Source organism: Atractosteus spatula, chromosome 13 (genome assembly GCF_055471065.1).
Source record: "Atractosteus spatula isolate fAtrSpa1 chromosome 13, fAtrSpa1.hap1, whole genome shotgun sequence".
In the NCBI taxonomy this organism is placed as follows: domain Eukaryota; kingdom Metazoa; phylum Chordata; class Actinopteri; order Semionotiformes; family Lepisosteidae; genus Atractosteus; species Atractosteus spatula.
Window position 1 is genome coordinate 19,256,984 of NC_142718.1, and position 18,172 is coordinate 19,275,155.

Sequence of the window (18,172 nt, forward strand, 5' to 3'; positions counted from 1 at the left end):
TAATGTTAGAACTGAGGATTATTTTGGCAATATAATAATCAATACAACAATAAAACAATCACTGACACTTCTCCAGATTGTTCTCCAATGTATTTTGCTCTCCACAATCCTGATTTCAAAAACATGTTAAGATTGAATTGCAGGAAAGCTTTATCTTGTGCTTTGGGAAAGGGAGTAGGTGAAAGAAGAAGCACTGTACTTAATCTTTGCTTGATACAGTACACGTGAGGAAACACACAAAACTAAAGTACTTGTAGCTGCCAAAGAAAAGTTTGATTTTTGGTAAATGAACATCTAAGATTAAATAAATTTCAGCATGGGGGCCTTTCATGTTTTGATAAAAATCTCTGTTAATGCAGAGTATTTCTTTAAAACATACTGTACATCTTTATGACATACTCTTCCAGATATGTGCAATGTACAGTACAATGTAGATAGCCGTCCCTTCTTGAAAACCCCAAACAGGAACTAATCTCTGGCCTACAGTCTACAGTTTGTGACCAAAAGCTTCACCCTGGCACTTTCCCTCCCACAGCCATTGGGTGAGCTGCCCGTCTTCACTGTAGCCGACGTGACGTGTACGGTCATATGTGAACAGCTCCTGAGGACCCTTTTGTTGCAGTGTGCATCTTTCCAGAGTGCCATCCCTACATAGCCTGACAGCAGGCTCTAAAACTGTCAGCCCGAATAAGTCTCCTTTACTTAAATCTCAGACTAAATTACAGTCAAGCAAGCGGACATAGCTCACACTGTGTATGCACAAGGCACAGAGGCAAAACTGCCTATCGAAATAATTTGAATTGTTCTTGCCTTTCCGTTCAAATCTACAGTACAATGGAGATAAAAAAATGCAACGAGGAAAAATTAAGTGCAGTCCTTGTTGAGGCTGACCATGGAACAATGGGCATATTGACTGCTAACGGTATTACCAAATAGGCAGCACAAAGGTGAAATCAACTACAGGCAGTTGGAGACAACGATATGGAAAATATCTAAGCAAAGTACCATAGATCATCTTTATTTTAACAGTATTGGAGGAACATACCTTACATTTACATGATATTACTTAACCTACTGTATATTACAGCATCCATAGAACATTCAGAAAAAACTATGCCTTAGAAATGCTATTAATGTCTTATATGACTGTGTCTTGGTTCATATTGAAGTTTTATTGTAAAAACACTTGAGCATATGTCACACTACAAATCTGGGTTTATGGATTAAATGTTACTATTGATGACTAAACATAAGGAGACTCATTATTTCAAACATGGAGCTTTACAAAATCATGGCTGGTACATTGAGTAATCTGACCTCAAATCTCACAAAAATTATAAATCTGTAATTTAATGTAATTTATTTTTAATTTTGTAGGTCTGGTAGGATATTTCATTTTCAGAAACGTTTGAAAAATATTATTGGCATAAAATACAAAATTTAGACTTCAGAAATTAAAATATTGTTTATATCTTTAGAAATATATATTTGTAAAATAATAACTTCTGTGTTTTGTAATTATTGCAGTGAATTTAGAAATACCCAAACAATAAAGGTTACAAGACAATATAATTAAGGATAGCAAGTGCTTCATTATTTTTTATAGTTTTATGTTTTTAGAATCACAAGCAACACCTATACACAAAACAATCATCACCTTCATAAATAAGTGTATTGAGACTTTCTTACATAAAATGTAGGATTAACAAGGTCATCATTTTTGCACAAATAGAGACAAAATACATGGATTTTCAAAGAATGAAAGTATACGCCATTCAGTAAAGTATTACTCAGAATTACATAGAACTATACTGGACTTATGTACGCCACATGCAAAAGTAAACCCAATCTTCTAATTTATGTTTTGTCATTTATTACCTTTAACCTTTAACCAATCACAAAAACACCTCTCTCAAAATATCGAACTATTTCAATCCTGTTAAAATCTGTATATTTCCTAGAGTGACATGAAGCAGTTCTTCCAGAAGTGTAGCAATTCTGAAGGTGTATTATGTTATTGCACCTTCCCAGGAACTAAAACTGATTAGATGTAAATCAATTTCTGTCAGTCAATCACAACAATTCTTAAAAATCCTAACAAATATTGCCTAAAACAGTTCATTTATGGTCTTCACAGAACTATCGTTAAACCTGCTGTGATAATTATTAATCTTACATATTTTACGTATTTTGAGATTATTATATTGGTTTCACAAAATATATACTAAATATATATACTTAGCATGTTAAATCATTTGGCAGGTTCTATAAAGCTTATTCATTAGCTTTCAAAACAGAAAAAGTAGAGTCCAGATTTCATACTGGGATATTGCCCTTCATATACTATAAAAAAAACGTAATTATTCAGTTATAACTCTACTAAAGGTCCTTCAAATATAATCAAAGTAGTATTGACAAATAACCCTTATGATTTATACATAAAATGTATCTACTGTTACAAATACAAATATTTTGTCAGTTCTTAACAAATATTCCCTTAGAACTGATTTGTTTTATTTGAAAGACTTTACCTTGGTGCAGCTTCGGACAGATGGTCACCACTTTCGACGTTTGCAAAAGATTAAAAAAAGCACTGAGGGGTATTTTTTCCTCTTCTTTCACTCTGCCCAGATAGTAACCGTAAAACCTCATTGGTCTTGGAACGTGGTCATATGACTATGGCATCAGTACACGTGAGCTCACAAAGACAAAAAAAATCCCCTAAATCCTTATTTTGCTGCGATGAGATGCTCCAACACTGGCGCTTTTATCATTTTTAAATCAGCTCTTATTATTTAAAAAAATGAACCACATGCACATAGTGGATTGCCCTGGGGGACTGACAGACTGCACCACTGCTCTGGCACAACAGAGGTTCCATCAGATGACATAGTCAAAGGGTCATCATTGCATCTCAAATAATTAAACATTTCAGTTCCTACCATGTTAGCATGGACCCTACGATACAGTATTTACCCATCAATTGAATTGACTATGCTTTGCCATCTCACTAAGACCCTTGTTTCAGCCTTTGCTCCAACTATTTCTCATTTGACACTTTCACTTGATATATTATCTAGCACTTTTTTCCATTTAATGAAAAGGAGAAAGTAAGGCTTAGGAAAGCCTGCTGACATTGTAGTGAACTCCAGACATCATGCTGTACTGCCCTACTAATCTCAGAATTTCTGGGATTACCCCTTTCATTGTTGCCATGTTAGGATTATTAATTCATGGAAAAATCCAGCGTGGAGTCAAACAAGTGATCAAAATGGATTTTCTTTTCAAAACAGTTTTTGGGGCTAGAAAATCAGAATGAACTACTTTACGTCACGATGGCACTGATTGAAATCCATCACACTTTAAATCAAATAAGTCACTGTGTTTTTAGTGTGTTTGTGTTAGAAATAAATTAAATATTCTGAATCAGCTTTACTTTAGCAATCTAGCAGACATAGCAGACATCAAGTTTGATAAAACATAGTCTTTTCTATGTCTTTCTTACTCTTTTCAAGGCCTCTACTTGTCCTTAGGTTTAAAGGCAACATAAATTCAAACACAATTGCATATGAATAAACACATTTTCCACTTGTGTAAAACAAGAAGACCACAGTACACTTCACATTTAGTTAATTGACATGGGTTTTACATTAAGCCTTAGTTAATTAAATATATTTGTTTATTAATGCTTTGTTACATACACATATATACAGTAGTATAAAAATTAAAAAATAATATGTCTAGCCACATTGTACAAAAGTCCATTAAAAAAATCTAAGTGAAAGCCATTAAAAAAATTAACAAAATAATATTAATGTTGCAATTATAAAGAATTTACTGTAATGCCACATTTTGAAGCATTAATGATAAAAATAATACCTTTCCAGTATATGTTAAACACTCCTGTAAACAAATAAATTATATTAGGTTAATATACAGTATGTATTTAAGCTATGATTTTTAACATTTAATACTGCAGTTTATAAGTAAAAATCTATTTATTTAACCATATAAAGTATCAGTTATTGCAACAACCAACCTGCAATTATAAATTATTTAATTTCTATTCTGTAATATGTTAAAGTAATATTCTTCTGTTCAATTTTCATAATTACAAAGCTCAATATTGTTTATTGTTCAAATAAAATTCAGAAGAAGAGCAATTCTACATAATATTGTAAGAATATGTACTGTATAGTGATTTATAGTCTTCTAGTATTCATGTAATAAGTCCTTTCATTTACAGTGCACTCACTAAAACTTTAAGCCTATTCGAAAAATAGCACAAATAGAGCATTAAATGTGCTCTAGATTCTGCTATAACAAGGAATGTCTAAAACTACACAGAGGACAAAACATAATGTCAGCAATTATCTACTTTAAATTCAAACTGCCTTTGAAGGACTACCTTCAGACGCAAAACTGTACCATCCCACACAGAAACAGAGTGCATCTTTTTTAGGCCCTGAAACTAAGAGAGTAAGCACTCAAGGTGGTTTTGAGTACATCACACACACAACAGGTTAAATTCCAATAACAGAAGAGCACCAAGCTCTTCAAAAACTGTCCAAGAGCGTTGTTGCTTCATTTTAAACGAGAAACTGAAACAACTTGAACACACTCAACTAAACATATGAAGATAATGATGTCATTTGGCACAGAAGCCATTAGCAAAATGTAACATTGGTAAATTGATCATTTCTCCTCACCTGCTCTTTTTCATCCCACAGGCTTCTATGTGTTCAACAGTTTGGGATGAGAACTGAACATTGCTTTAATGTTTTGTTTTGTTTTTTGTCCACATTATTCATAGCAATTAAAAAATTAAAGTATCAAAAACGTAGCTAGTAAAATTAGAAATCTTACCAGCTAGAGGGAAGGTTCCTTACAATGAGGTAGGATCACTAAAGATGGGACACCATGGGCACACTGAGGTCCAGTCTGGTTGGGCCAGTCCTATAAGTAAACTAACCCATTGCCCCCAGCAAGGTGACTGGATTTCCTGCTATGGGAGGGAGAGAACGTGTTGGGGTCAGGGTGAGGGAAGGCTTTCTTTCATCTCATTGGATTGATATCCTAATTGGACTAGAAAGGCGTGAAGGAGACTCCATCATTTAATGATGGGAATGAGAACTGTGTTTTAGGGATATTTGTGTGTGTCTGTCACATTGCACAGGGGTGGCTACTGCTTGGGTAATAGAAATAAGTACTAGGATGGCCTGGACCACTGATGTTAGAAGAGCAGACCTTTTTATTAAAATAAAGCACTTTCTAAATCAATTCTTTGACTTTAGCTGTTATTACCAGCCTGAAATTGAGCAGTTAAAGATCACAGGGTAGGTGGTAAATATTCTGCCATTGATTGCTTGGCTGGGAAAGTACTGTACAGTATACAGCAAATAATTAGATACAAAGAATGGAAATAAACTGTTTGAAAACAGCAGTCTATACTCTGAAAAGCTTAATCATTTTTCTTTAGACAAAGGATACTTGTAAAAAGCAGCAAATTTCAATAGATTAAAATCCACCCATTTTTATTTTCAAACGTTACAAAGACTTTTCATTTTAATCTTTAAATGTTGCAGTTGTCTATTTTAGTTGTACTCTTACGTTTTCTGTGTAACCATACTGTACATAGCCATTAAAAAATTCACAAGATCTGGGATTACTAGGCAGTTGGACAGTTGTTGTTTTTTTTGTGTTTGATAGGATTTATCCAGGAATTAGAAAAGCTCAAGATTCTTTGAATTTTCATATGGGAAGTGAGCATGCAATACCTTGGAATAGTTACAATGACTAAGAATACATTTAAGAAATTTTAATCATCCTAGTATTTAATATTTCTCAATTTTCCCCTGACTGCTACTGTCCTTCAAGAATTAATTTACAACTAATGTCAATCATTTTGTCTATAATTAGTTTTAATTAAAGATTTAAATGTTTCAAACTCATTGGAATACCTATACCAATATATAACAAATGTAATTGAGAAACTAAGTAGTGTCTGAAATGATTGTCATCTGAATTCTGAAAAAGTGCAATAAAATACATAAATACCTAAATTACAATGTACAATGTTGCAAATAATAGCTCAGAGAGCAAAATGTCTACAGTACATTATTAACAAAGCTAAAAAAATTTTTAATAAACAACAGAGGGGTTATACCCAAGGGATTAAAACAAATGGGAATTTTTTTATCTTACATAACAACTGCTAATACTAACCTACAGCTCCTAATCTTTGCAATACCCATGTCTGTGGCAACAAATTCAGATAGATTTAATTTTCATCTATATTATGGATATTTCACATTAGTTAATTTGTCTTGTTGGGGTTTGTAGAGAATAAGACACAATAAACAAAAATAATATAAAAGATCTAGTCTGGGATATTTTAAATGACATATTACACAATTATGAAAATATTAAGACCTACATTATCCAGAAAGATGGATCTACCATTGCAAGATAACATCTACGCAATGAAATATGCCATTTCTACAGACCCAACAGTCTTTGAAAAGTGTGAAGTCCCTTTGGTTTTTGCAGTGACCAAACAAGTGCTTAAGAAATAAAAAACCTTGTAGCTTTAGGGCAGAGCAAGTTCTTTAATAAAGACAGAATAGAAATAAAAATAAATGTTTTGAAGTTTCCCCACTCTCTAAAAGCTTTTACATCAGAAATGGCCCTTACAAAACTCTGCTAATGGAACATTTTGCCTGACCTTCTTTTTTAGTTGCCATCAATGCTTTCAATAATGGGTATCCCTTTAAGCTAAAACCAATAATTAATAACATCAGCTTGAAACTTTGCTTTCAATCTGGCCATGCCATCTCAACCGTGTTCATTCAGTGCACTGGCTTTTGTGTGATGAAAAGTACAGTATGCACACAATGAAAAGAGTGTCTTGGTGCTCTGCGTGATGTACACAGCTGTATAGCAAGTCACGCTTAATGTGTAAGTAAATACAGTATACTGAATATCCACAATAATGTTCCATTCTCTCCATGGAAGGGATGCAGTTAATGTACAGTACATCTTAACTTTTAATTAAGCTTATGATCTTTGAAGCAGGCTGTGATGTAAGGGCTAAGGATAACCGAAAGTGTGTTTCGAATCAGCCAACATGTATTTGCATAAATGTCATGTCATGTCATTTACCAACCCACTTTATACCATACGGTTAAATGTCTAATGTCAAATGTTAATGAAATCAAATTCCCGTGATTTTTTTCTGTTTGAACACATCAGTGGTCATTTGATGATGGGAAAGGGTGTTTACAGTACATCTTGAAATATAATGTGGGTTATGAGTTTGTTGAGTTCCTTATATACAGTATACAGTATATTTAACATTCATAAAAGGAATAACTCATAAATTCAGTAGTCTTTTATAACATTAATTCGTTTTAGAACATTAATAATCATGGGAAAACAACAGCATTCCCACAGTTAACACAATGGAAACGACAAAAGGGGCACAACAGAGAAAACTTTGCATACTGTTGGTTGAGACAATGAAGTCAATAACTATGACTGTCATAATGTACAGTGCTCAAGAATCTATATTTCATTATAAGTTTATTCTTATTTATATAGTACTTCAGATTCCCTAATTTCAGTACACTTATTTTACTTCATTTTTAGTTTTCCATGTAAGATAACTATAAGTTATACAGTAGAAAGGAATATATTCAGAGTTCCGTATACTGAAACTTTTTAATTACTTTAGAACAGGTGTTTGCAAGTCTTTCTACAGTTTTTCAACAGGATTCAAGTCACAGAATAAGCTTTACAGTCCCCAATGAGGAGAAAGCATCCCCATAGCTTGATGTTACCACCATCATAGTAAACTGTTTTGATAGTGTCACCTGGAAAATGTACTGTGTTACTTCTGCACTAAACATAAAGCTTGGCTTTAGATCAAAATGTTCCAGTCTGGGCTTTTTTGATCGTAACACATTTTGCCACATTTTTACTGAATCAGTTCAATATCTGACCAAATTATCTCACAGACACAGTTGTTTTTATTGTTGTCGTATATCCAGTATTATTGTAGACACTAATTGTGTGGTTCTTTAAGGTAATTGTATGCTCGTAAATTAACGTTAATTTAATTTAATTTAATTGCTCCTAAATTAACGTTAAGTTAATTGCTTATGTAACTTCAGCTTTTCAGTTTTTTTTCCATATTAGCTCTCTTGCTTTCTTTTTTATTTTTTACTTTGAATGTGTTAAGTATGTTGGCAATACGTATAGCAAATGTTATATTATTGCTACTTCAAAGTGTTGTGACTGCAACATTTAAAGCAGCATCTAATGGTTTTATTTATTAAAGATTTGCCTGTATCACAAATTGGTAGGAAGTCATAAAAACATGACAGGTTAGAGTAATTGAAGTGAAATCTCATTCCATATTAAATCTATCAGTCCCCTATATATTCTCTTAATTAACCTAATCAGTTTGAAAAGTACTATAATTAATTGCACTGCAAAGGCAGGTTTTAGGTGTTTTGATTTATACTGTCCTTAAATAAATACAATTAACTATTAGTTCCTGTATTAACATTACTTTTCTGCAACTCCCTAAAGTGATTCTACATTTCAAAAACATCAAACTATTTGAACAATATTTTTTCAGACAGTAGAGTACAGTACTGTATATACAGTATATGTTTTTCACATCTGTTATTAATTCAGACAGTTTGGTAAGGATATACACAGTTAATTTACATACCTTTAAAATTATGTTTTAAGGTTTTGATGGATAAATATGTGAAATCTCAATACAGTTTTTACACAAGACAAATTATGTGTGTTTGGGAGTAAAAACAGTATTTTCTACAAGAATAAATCTGCTGTGGTTACTGTATGTATGCTCTGTTTTCCCATTATTAAATTGCTAAAATTCAAAATATTGAGTTGCTATTAATTGCAACTTAATAGTAACAATTTCATCATGAACATCATGAAATACATCGAACAGCTACAGTATAACAGTATGTACCATTATTTAGAAATATAGTTTTCTTTTTTTATTTAAATCAAAATGACAAATGGTTTCTGATTTCCCCTTTCTGAAAAATCACAATTGTGCTTATTGAAACTTTAGTAAAATGAGTGTATGGTAAAGATGTATGACCTTTTTTCTCTCCACAAAGTCTTTCGCATTTCCTGGGATAAAGGCTGTGTCATCTCTCTATCAACTCTTAAAATGCAAATATATACAGACTTCTGAATGCTGCATGATAAATAGCATAATATTTTCATTCACTGCAGCACTGTATTTCATTTTAACTGCATAGTCCATATTACTTACTTTGAAACATGTCAATACATGGGCTATAATACTATTGCTTTGCATTTTACATCTACTGTAAATAGTGCACGAAGTCAGCACTGTAGCCCTATTATCATTTTTCATGCTAGCCTTTAATCCTGTGCAATACTTTAGACTGCCATAATTCTTTCCCTCACTTTTTGGAGCTAGATTTTCCGAACTAGCTAAAGAAACTCCAATGCAAGATTTAAAATTTCTGTGAAAGGATTATTTTAATTTTAAGGAAATGTTATGATAACAAAGGATGTGTTTCACTGTAAAGCTGCTTCTTTCATGAATAGGTCTGAGAAACATTCCTCAGAGACCATCCATAGGGTCGGAAGAAGTATTTTTGTAATGGCTGTAATCTTCAAATTAGATTGTAAGCTTTAATAGAGGGGTGTAGTTTTAAAGGGGCCTCTTGAAAATTGATCTCCTCCTGTTTTTAGATCCCTTGCTCAAAAATAATAATCTTACCATTTGGTCTTTTAGCAAGTTACTGGCTTTTCTCATTTCATGTATATTTTTTTCCATTAAATTAAAGGAGCTGCACAGCTCTGACTAGCTAATTAGTGTTCATTCTGGTCACTACTTTTGCAGTCCCAGCCACCAGTTTTAAGAGCAATAAACTGAAGTAATCCTAAAAAGTAATTAATAAAAAGGGATGACATAAGACAGACATTCTTCAAACATGCAGTGCACCACAGCCACCTTATGTTTTCTGATTTCTGTATAGTTTTTAGAGATTAATTAATTTCATTAATTAAAAAGGCTCCTGTTCTGGTGACTTCTTTGATTAAAACTGGAGATCAGTGTGGCATACTTATTAAAAGCAGTGCTAGGGGATGTCTGAGGTCTGCCTTGTCTCGAGTTTCATTCAGATCAACAGTCGGGGAGAGATTAATGTTGTAATCTAGTGCTAAAAGACTTTAAAAATAATGCAACTTGATAAAAAATCAATAAATTCCTATAATTAGTCTTGATGGAAAGGATACAGAATATAGTATTGTGACTCTTTTAATTCCAGAAATAAAATTATCCCTCTTCAATAATTCTGTTCTGAAATCTTTTTGTATTCACGTTATAAATCAACTTCATGGACAGCTTTGTCATTCTTAGTGAATATCTGTATACCAGTAGAAAGAGCGAGCTAATTGGCAAATCATTGATACAGGTAAGTAAAGTAAATTACATGAAATGAAAAGCGAATAAAAAAAATGAATTAAATAACTGTAAATCACTGCTTTACATAAATTCCAATCAGGCCATACTAAAATACTGCCTATGTACAAAAGTCTCTTTGAATCAGTACATGAATAATGTACATGACAAATGTTACCTTCCAGCAAAGATGGTTTAACTTCAAGATAATTCATGTAGAACTCTGCTTGAAAATCTTTCTCTACTCTCTACTGTTGGTTTCTGCAGCTTAATGTTAAAAATAAATTCCCAATGTTAAGTATATCTATTGTGTTCATGTAAGAGATTTAAAAGTACATTGTTACACAATGAAACATTATGAAAAATAATCTTATAAATGGGAAATGTATTTCTATTGAAAGTAGTTACTGTATATAAATAGAAAATGTTTTTCTCTGTTGAGGATCAGTGTCTAGCAGCTCAAAGGAAATATTAAAGTTGTCTGTGTCACAGCATATGAATACAAGGCTATGGTTAACCATGGCATAAATGCTCTATCATACTTTGCATTTAAGGCAAGAAAGGGAACCTCATAAATCTGCCGAAATTTTAATTGAACTTTATTCTTGTTAGGGTTACAATAATAATGACATGAGTTCCATAAACAGTGAGCTCAAAAGCTAAATACAAAAACTAAGCAGTGACAACTCAAAAGAATGGTAAACACTATCACCACAAAAGGAAATCACTTTAATGAGCTGAGCAAGAAAGAAAGAGAGACACATGTTTTGCAATTTACTGAATTTGAAGTTTTTAATACTCCGATGCTTCTGAAAATCTTTCGGGTCAGCTCTTTTTTCATGCAATTTTTACTGTTTCTATTTGGAGCATTAACATCTATTTACTGCCCATGCCTTTGTACAAATTTTACATTTGATTACTCCCACACAAAAATCTACTGTACCATGGGATGAACATACTGCAAAATGGGTGATGTATCCTTGTCCAATCAATGAAGAAATCTAAAAAATATTTTGAAGGAGTGCAGAAAGACTGGGACTTTGTTTCATGCTTGTGTTTTTCACTAGCTTTAGTGTTTGCTTTGATATGCAGTAGTGACAGTCCCCTGAGCACAGCAGCACTGCGGCTATTAATGCAGGAGGGTGGAAAGCTGCTGAGTCCCCTATGCAGCGCATTCTGAAGTAGAAAGGGATATTGGTGCTTCTGTGTGTGTGTGTGTGTGCGCGTGTGCAGTTCATACGGACAAAGGCAATGTTTAATGTCCCACTGAAGAGTCAGTCAGTTTGAATCAGCTTCAAAGTGGATTATTAGGGGCATGGAAAGTGCTTGGAGGCAAGGCAGAGCAGATAAAAAACATACAGCACATACACTGTTTACTCTTTTTTTCACATTTTGACCAGGTCTACTTCTTCCGTATACAACCTGTGTCTTAACATATCCTGTCCATTTTTAACCTAAAAATTCTCAAGCCAGTCCAAATTTTGGATTTAATTAAAAAATATTCCTTAAAAACAGGTATCTCATTAACTCTTAATCTCATATTAAGAGTTAATCAACTCCAGTGATGGGACTATGTTCCACTCATTTGGCATTTCTAATGTTCACTCTTTGTTTAATTGTTGAAGTATTTTCTCAGTTCTTTACCTGATCTACATACTGAGACAGCTGTGGTATAGTTGCTAAGGTGTGACACTCAGGTAGGATGGAGCAGGTCTTTGGAATCCTACAGAATGAACAGATCTATATAAATGCAAGGAATTAATAATAGTAATCCACAGGTTTAGAATAACAACTATTGTCTGTCTATTCAGTACACAATGTTTAAATGTTTAAATTTCTACTCCAGGTTTATGTCAACTGTGGTGCACAATTCTTTTTTGACAATTGATTTTGACAAAATACAGGTGTCATTTAAAAGCTTTAATGCCCTTCCAGTGATAACCCATTATTTTAATTACATGTGAAATATGCATTTTTGAGTTATATGAGTTTTGTTTTCATTTTTAATCAAAATGTGAATGCTCAATCTGAACTCTTCCGTTCATTTTCATATTTTCATTCTTACTCTTTTTCTAGAGTTAAAGTTATTCTGAGATGGGTAAGAAAATTAGCTTTCAGTTTGTTTCTTTCCATTGTGAATGACATTATTCAACCTCAAATTCACACAGTAAATCAGTAATGAACGGTCCTTTTGATGGTTTTAAAAACTAATATTGATGACGTTAATGTAATTTTACTTTGAACAGATAAGTAAACAAAAACGGTGGTGTCAGCCAAGAATGATTCATATTAATGTTGATAATGTGAATAAAACCAAAGATCCAGCTACTTCTGATAGTAATATGTCAGATTTTCAACCTCTCTCCCTTATTAATCAATTTATAAAAAATAATAAATGAACATTTAAACTTTACAGAGAATACCAATTGCATTTTTGAGAAGGCTAGTCAGCTTATATTTTTGATCAGGAAGCTGTAAGGGTTTGTGCTGAGTAAGAACATTTTAGAATGTTAGAAGAAAATGTCCTTACTTTTGGTATGATGGTGTGGAAGTAAAGGGAAATTGGTCCAACTGTTAATATTGCTAGTAAAATAATTGGTTGACCACAGAAACAGCTTAAAGAACTGTTTTATATTGCAATTCAAAAGAAAGTTCAGCTTAACATTGATGACCCCTAATACTCTCTGCATTCCCATTTCCAACTCCTACCTTCAGGGAGGCATTTTAGAATACCTATGGCCAAGAAAAACGTATCCAAGAAATCTTTAGTTTCCTATGCAATTAGTATATTAAACACAGCTAAGTGACTGTTTCCTGTGTATAGCAACTGGATTTTGTGAAATAGTAGTGTAGCATGGGCAAAACAAGATGTGTGTGTGTGTATGTATTATTGTATGTCTAAGACTACTGTTTATTTTAAATGTGTATATATTTTATGTTGTGTTATTTGTTTTTGTAGGTTTGTATGGTGATGCCAAAGACAAATTTCCAACCTTTTGGAAGGACAATAAATGTATAATTTATCTTAAATGATGAAAACCTTTGTTCCTAAAAAGCTGTTGTTCCAATTAATTTTTTTTTAAAAAATAATTGCTGAAAATTCTTCTTAGAAAATTGCATAATGCATTTCACAAGTCAATGAAGGTCATAAAGACAAATGAGCTTAATTGCTTTCAACCCAGACTTAATATTTCAAAGTGTGAAATGAATGCACTTAATGTGAAATGAGAAAAGTATAATTTTAATAATCAGTTGGTGTTGATTAATTCTAAAATGCATCAGCTTGCATCTTCAGAAAAGGCATCCACAAAACACAAGCACATATATGACACAATGGCAAACACACAACATAGCAGTAGCTGCAACATGGCCTCACACAATCAATGCAGTCCAATACAGATGACCATACAGAAAGGTACAACAAGAGTCCATAGACAATACATTTGTTATATGAAAACTGAGCCAGGTGGTGGAATTTATTGACGTATACTGGGATTTATCTCTAAAAATATCCTAGGGTATGACTAAACTAATACCTAATAGTAAAGATTCCAAGTTTTTGGCTTCTTTCAATGGTAACACTGTATCTTCTATTTAAAAATGTATTATGTAACCAATTGGACATGAATAGTTATTTTTAATCATGACTTCACAGCTCTTCTGTTGATTAAACTAAGGGGTTGCCTCTAAGGAGAAACTGCCAAGTTGCAGAAATAGTTTTGATTACAAAGGACAAATGATCCCTTGGGAATAAGTAGACAGGGTTTCCAAAGTTTAGCCTTTGGGGGAGAATTAAGGAAACACTGTTTTAAAAAGGGAACAATTTACAAAGGGAATTTTACCATACAGTGCAAGTCAAGGATCACACTGCTACTCCTATTGAATTTGCAAGCCTCTTGATAACATTTTTTATCAATACGGAAATATACAAATCACACTTTCTAAGTACTTTCTCAATTCTCCTCGATTGTTTTGTCTTGAATTGCAAGGGGTCACAGGAATAGCAAAGGTAATGACTGAATGTAAATGTTCATACAGCATTATTTAAGGTAAAATACACTGCTTCATGATAAAAATAGCAACAAAATGAAAACAATGATAATAGATGTGTCAGGTTATTAACACTTAACAAGTCAAGCGTTTGGTAGTTTGAGTGCCCAAAGAATAAAGTTTCACTTTGCCAGACACGTAGCAGGATTTTTGTTTTATATTTGATATGTAAAAATAACAGTATGTACTGTATAATATGGATGGATGTTTACAATAATATGATTGTATCTTCATGCATTTTTTCCTTTTCTAAGGTACATTTCGTAGTAGATGCTAAACTACTCTGCTTCGTTACTTTACAGCCAACTACAGTATATTCTATTTGACAGCTTAAAATGTTTATGTTTTGAAATGTATTATTTAAATCCTTGCATGAAAAAAACAACTGAAAAATTGTTTTTTCTGTGATTAGCTACCAGCCACCAGAGAGGGCTATAGATAAGGAAAGTACAGGGTATTAAGAGACAATTTGATAATAGAGCTAAAGCACTGAGGTGTAGATAACTGGGGTTCTACAATATATTCGGCAGTATAATATAATTCCTTTGAAGAGGAATCAACTGACTCAAGCAATTGACTTACCAATGTTGTATCGGGTTGCTTAACTCTGAACATAAATGTAGATGTTTTGCAGGGAGCGAGGGTTATCACAGCCTTGTTTAGATAATTAGTTCATCAGCCTTTAGACTTCTTTCCAGTTTGATATCCGGCCCATTCTAAAATAAGTCAAAAGGATCTGGTCAGTTAACTTCTTTTTTCACTGAATAACATCCAACACATGACATAAGATGAAATATAATCCAATAAGTATATGTACATAATATACATACAGTGGCTTGCACAAATGTTCATTGCACAATGATGACCCATTTGCTGGATTATAACTGATTCATAAGAAGTTAAATGTTAGCAAAATGTTGAGTGCATACAGTAAATATTTACCTCGCTGACTCAATATTTGTTGGAAGTACTTTTGGCTGCAATTACTGTACAAGTATTTCGTTGGACTTATTGCTCATCTGAGAAGCTGGTCAACACACTTGCCTTCTGCTGAATTGACTACTGCAAAGCTCTACTCCCTGGGGTTTCTAAATCCACGTTGAACAAACTCCAGTAAGTTCAAAATTCAGCAGCCGGAATTCTGGCCAGGTCTAATGCAAGTGATCACATTACTCCTGGAGTCCTTGCACTGGTTTCCTGTCAGGTTTCATGTCAACGTCAAAATCCTCATGGTCATCTATAAGGCTCTGCATGGCTTGGCAACTCAGTACCAGTCTGAGTTACTATTGTCCTACTCCCCACCTCACAGCCTTTGCTTTCCTAATTCTGGTCTCCCATCTGTCCCCCAAGCCCATCTACGTACTATGGGTGACAGTGCCTTCTCCTGTCATGCCCAAGAACTCTGGAATTCTATCCCTAAGGATATCAGAGAATCACCTTCCCTAAGCTGTTTCAAATCTAGACTCAAAACCTTTTTCTTTAGAAGGGCCTTTACCTAACTGGTTCCGTTATATACCCCTTTGCGCCTACCGTATTCCATATTATTATTATTATTCTTTGGATAGCTTGTGAATTCTGGATTCTGGGTATTTCTTTCATCAATATATCTTTACCATATTTCACCAATAAAGTCTCCTCCTCACACTATTTGTATGTATTTCTGTTTAATTTTCCAACAGAAGTGAAGGCCAAATTAGGGGCTCACAGCAGTGATTCTAGACCATCACCGAGTGTTCTGATTGTCAATTCACCAAGCTCTCAACTCAATTATTGTTTAACTTAGTCAAGACTAATTATCATCCACAGGCTGTTGACATCTATTAATTTTTGAAGGACTAGAGCTCCCATGCATCAAAATTGGACACCACTGATTAGTTCTGCTCTGTAACAACCCACAGAATGAACAGGCAATTAGTTTAGAATGAACAACAAATAACAAATAGAGTGTTTCCAACCAAAAAGGGATGCCAAAAGTCTCTTGGGTTTTCTCTTCCAGGTCATGTGACCTTGTGCTGCCACACTTCTAGAAGACTTTGAAAAATTCTATACAGTATGTCCAGAGGAGATCCACCTGAAAAGAGAAATGCATGTGAAACTGAACACCTGATATACAGTAAGTGTGTTACAGTCCTCCACACCAGCTATTAACGGTAAGTCTTTTGAAATGGTGATCATGTTTATGTTGCGATTACCTGAACACTTTCAGTTCTCTGGCCAGTCTCGGGGGTCAGTTTGAGAATGTACCGAATTGAACAGCTTTCCCCCTTTCACCTTGACACAATACAAGGAAACAAGTGAAAGAAGGTACAGATAAACAATAACATAATGCACAAATAAAACACCAAATCACAATCAAATCTGTCAAACTCCCTAAATACTCTGAGAAATTGGAAAACGCAATATTGGAAATAAAATGTATTAATAAATTGCAACTTAAAAATGATCTTATTCTCATTAAACTGTTTTTATTTTAAAAAAGATTGTTTTAATTAACTTTAAAAGAAATAATCCTTGGATGGAACAGGAAGTTACGTGAATTAAAATGACAGAAGTACTTTAATTATACTGCAAAAATGGCACTTTCACATAGCATAGCAATACAGTTTCCATTTAGACTTAAAATCCACAACCTCTCATTTCTGAGTCTAGAGACCTAATTACTCCTCCACCAAGCAATTGATGAAAGCTTGGAGAGTTCAGGGGTTTTACATTCTCAACATTTATTACTGAACTACAGTCTCAACAAAATATATATTTTCTGAGGTATCTTAACTTAGATTTAATCTTAATCATGGAAAAGCTTAATCAAGATTTCACCACACTATAAACTTATAGTTTAAGGTGAACAGCTGAATTACAAATGCAAAGAGTGCTATCAAATACAAACTATGTTTCCTCTTCCTTTGGAAACTGTAAAATCAGGTACTGTACCTACTTAAATGGTATGCTGCACGTCTTTTAGCTGCAGATTTTCAGTTTGGGAGACCATTTCCAAAATTCAGTTTTATCAAAAGAGACTTCTGTTCACAGCCTAAAAAAAGAAATACATAGTCATATTTCAATATATGTTACACAATGAACCAAGGTGTGCATATAGTACTTATGAAATAAAAGTATAAAGTACAATGTTAGATATCATTAATCTAGGAATAACGTCTGAGCATACACTTGTTTCTACCAGCAATAGACTCCTTAGGATCTCATAAAGTTGTGTACATACTGTACCATGTTAACTGGAGGAACAAATGTTCCCATACAGAATTTAGAATGAGGATAAGTCATAAAATGGCTATTTAAAGTTTAAATGCTTTCAGTGCCAAACCCTCATTCAGTTTTACTTTAACACCTGCAATATTTTGAAGGTTCAAATAAAAAAATCTAATATAATGGCTGTGTAAAAAGGTGCAAAAAGATGAAGACATCAATCTATTTAGCAGTGGTTAATGAAAAGTTCACTGAAAAAAATGAAAAAAAAACATAATCTTTCAAGAGCATGATCACATTGCCCCCTGCTGTTGATTCAATTGCACAGCAAGAACAAAGAAAACTGTTGATGTTGCAGGCAGAGCTGTGCAGATTTTATACTGTAAGTGTTTGCATACATAATAAACAAACTTTCTAATTCAAGAATTGAAATTAAAA

The 18,172-nt window shown here is 33.3% G+C and overlaps 1 protein-coding gene across 4 annotated transcripts in view; it reads right to left on the bottom strand.

The window, feature by feature from the left end:
- Window positions 1-18,172, bottom strand: part of LOC148821843 (poly(rC)-binding protein 3) — an 81,901-nt gene that overhangs the window by 38,711 nt on the left and 25,018 nt on the right. For all 4 annotated transcript variants that reach the window (XM_088930431.1, XM_088930430.1, XM_088930429.1 and 1 more), the window contains exons 2-5: window positions 17,466-17,561; window positions 16,723-16,801; window positions 16,486-16,601; window positions 15,113-15,246 (exon numbers count right to left, since the gene is read on the bottom strand). The gene's annotated coding sequence lies outside the window, so the exon portion shown is untranslated. The remainder of the gene's footprint in view (window positions 1-15,112; window positions 15,247-16,485; window positions 16,602-16,722; window positions 16,802-17,465; window positions 17,562-18,172) is intronic.